This window comes from Sinocyclocheilus rhinocerous, unplaced genomic scaffold (assembly GCF_001515625.1).
Source record: "Sinocyclocheilus rhinocerous isolate Xijiao unplaced genomic scaffold, SAMN03320098_v1.1 scaffold387, whole genome shotgun sequence".
Lineage (NCBI taxonomy): Eukaryota > Metazoa > Chordata > Actinopteri > Cypriniformes > Cyprinidae > Sinocyclocheilus > Sinocyclocheilus rhinocerous.
The window spans coordinates 2,292,193-2,295,241 of NW_015651557.1; positions in this window are offsets into that span (position 1 = coordinate 2,292,193).

The following is a 3,049-nucleotide window of genomic DNA, read 5'->3' on the forward strand; positions in this document are numbered from 1 at the left end:
TTTTTTTTTTGACGTCACATCGTACTTCAGGTTCTCATCAAACTTTCTGTCCAATCAAATGCTCTCTAGAATCCGAAGCGCCCGCCCCCTACACTATAAAATAGACGCTGAAGCCGCGGCTGAAATCGGTCACTTGTCCACAGAATTAGTATTTTCTGTACAGTGAATGGCACGTAGTGCACTATATAGGGGACAGGGAACGATTCAAACAGTGTAAATATGCTTTCCATTGAGGAAAAAAATAAGTCTGGTTTCGCACTGTGTCACGCTAACCACCGCACCGCACACACACTCTGCTCCGGTCCAGAGACACGATAGCACGGAGCGGATCACATGCGCGAGTCGGCGCAGACCACAAAATGTATCGGAGCTATTTGAATTCTACACAGAATGCTATATTTTATAGCAATATGGATGAGATTAACTATTTTAGACCTTATCTGATTCTAAACAGCTGATAGCAAACACGCGTGAGGTGGATGCTGAAATATTATCAGGGAAAACCCTTCTCTGGTCCATAAGGTAATCTTCATAGTCAGACAGGGATTTATTAGTAATATTTTACTGGGGCACAGAGCTATTGGTGGCTCATGTTCCTCTAAAAGGGTTTAGCGATGCCCTGTGTGGGTACATAGCAAATTTGGGACCTTATAATTGGACATGGACACTCCTCCATTTTTAATGCAGATGAATGACTTCATAGTCAACATGACAAGCTACAGTAGCTGATATCAATATTGTGACTAAAGCAATATTGAATTCAGTTTTTCAATGTCAGGATATGCATCTAGTGCTTTCACGCTATTGCAATGAATGGATTTAATATCACATCATTTCCGCTCCAAACATTTTAACCATAAAGCTTACTGTATCTTATTTGACTGTATCATACAACTTTGCTGAAAGATGTACACAATCTTCTACATGCCTTTTGTCTCATTGATATTTCATACACTTAGTAAAAAGGCCTTTAATTCTATAAACGTTCTCCTTGTCCACAGGTGTCAATTTGCTGTGAAATCAATGTTAAATTGTATATATTACAAATGTGTATACATTATATCTTACAAGACATATTAAGGTAGATATAGAGTGACAACTGATATTATGCATTTTATGTAGGTAGTCTTATACTGTTATAAAAATCTCATTGACTTACATTACAAGCTCTGAGCTTTCATCTAACATTTTGGCCATATAAATACAGACACCTGCATAAAATGGTACAATTTTGCTTAGTTTGTGCCTCTAAAAAATTAAAGTGTGTTTCCTTCTCAAGAGTGAGCTCAATATTCACGGTATATCATACTATGTGAGCCATAAAGAAGGCCTCAGATAAACCACATATGCTAAATTTTATTTTATTTTAAAAAATGAACATTTGCTGAAAAGGCGCTCACCCTCAGGCCAGCCAAGATGTAGATGAGTTTGTTGATAGGAACAGATTTAGAGAAATGTAGCACTACATCACTTGCTCACCAATAGATGCTCTGCAGTGAATGGGTGCCGTCAGAATGAGAGTCCAAACGGCTGATAAAAACATCACAATAATCCACGTATCTCCAGTCCATCAGTTTATGTCTTGTGAAGCAAAAAGCTGTTTGGACTCTCATTCTGACGGCACCCATTCACTGCAGAGGATCTATTGGATTTAGCTTCATTCAGTTCATCAAGGCTGCTACATAATAGATTGACGAGAGCATAAAGTATGCTATCACATGACCAATTATTTGTGGAAGGCTCATTTTCGCTTCATTATTGTCTGGCACACTCATATCTGGATTAGATTTAATGCCCTGACAAATACGTTGTAAAATCCTTCACTTAAAAGTCAGGAGAGCTTATTAATAGCATGTCACCCCAGGCTGCATTTTTTAGGTCAAAGACAGATTTGAAGAGAAATAATTGATGCGACCTGCTATAAAATCTGAAATCTTCCGCATAAGCCACACTGTTGCTGTTGTGCAGTGGAGATGTGCGTTCTGTAAGGGTGTGTAATGGCTTTATCGACCGGAGGAGCCGGTGTGCAGCCGTGCCCCTGTCATCACCTCGTCTGATTGCCTCTGGACTCATCCACTCGTTCCCAAGAGGCTTTGCACCCACCCTCTCCCTGCAAATATACAGAATGAATCAGCAGGGTGCAATCACAAACTTTAGGATCTCTTCTTTGATCAAACATGCAGACCTGATGCTGAGAAATAATGTACAGACGCATTGAAGGAAATGCATCCATTGATACACATCGTGCTGTGATCTGATCATCCTATGATATGCATTGGTGTTGAGTTGCCTGTGGTGTGAGTTAATGATGCTCTGCCAGCACTGGAGATCAATTAAAGCTAATGAGGTGATGCGTTCCTGCACCAGCTCCAAACAGAAAAACAAAGCACAGCTCGCCTTTTTGTGTAGTTCTGACAATGGTGTCATTCGCACGCGATGCCTTTTCCCCCCATCCAGTCATTTTATTATGGAAGGCCATTTTTGCAGCGGAATACACAAATAAAAATAAAATTGAATTGTGACTTTTCTTCTCAGAATTGCAAGATGCAAAGGACGAATTGTGAGATATAAACTGAGAAAAAAGTCACAATTACTTTTTATTTTATTTTTTTTAATCCCATTGTGGAAACAAGCTTCCATAATTTCAGATATTTTTGGAAATAGTGACTTTTTGAAACTTTTTCATTTGTGTGTAAAAATGCATTTGGATATTTTTGATGGCATAAAGTCAGGGTGATATAACGGTTATTACTGATATAATGATAATAAAGTAATAAGAATAATACAATTCTTGGGTAAAAAATATTGAGAAAAAACAGCAGAATCTATCTACAGAAGATGTCATTATTTATTTACACATTTTTTGGCAAAATCACATTCATGTGATGCAACCAACAAAAATCATGTGGTGCAATCAACATTCATTATGTATATTATGTATATATAATAACAATAAAGATACGCTTTCATGTAAGGTGTAAGGACTTGATGGCTATTGAGACTTTTACTGAGAATTTTGCAAAACGATTTTTCCTTCCTTCCATTCATT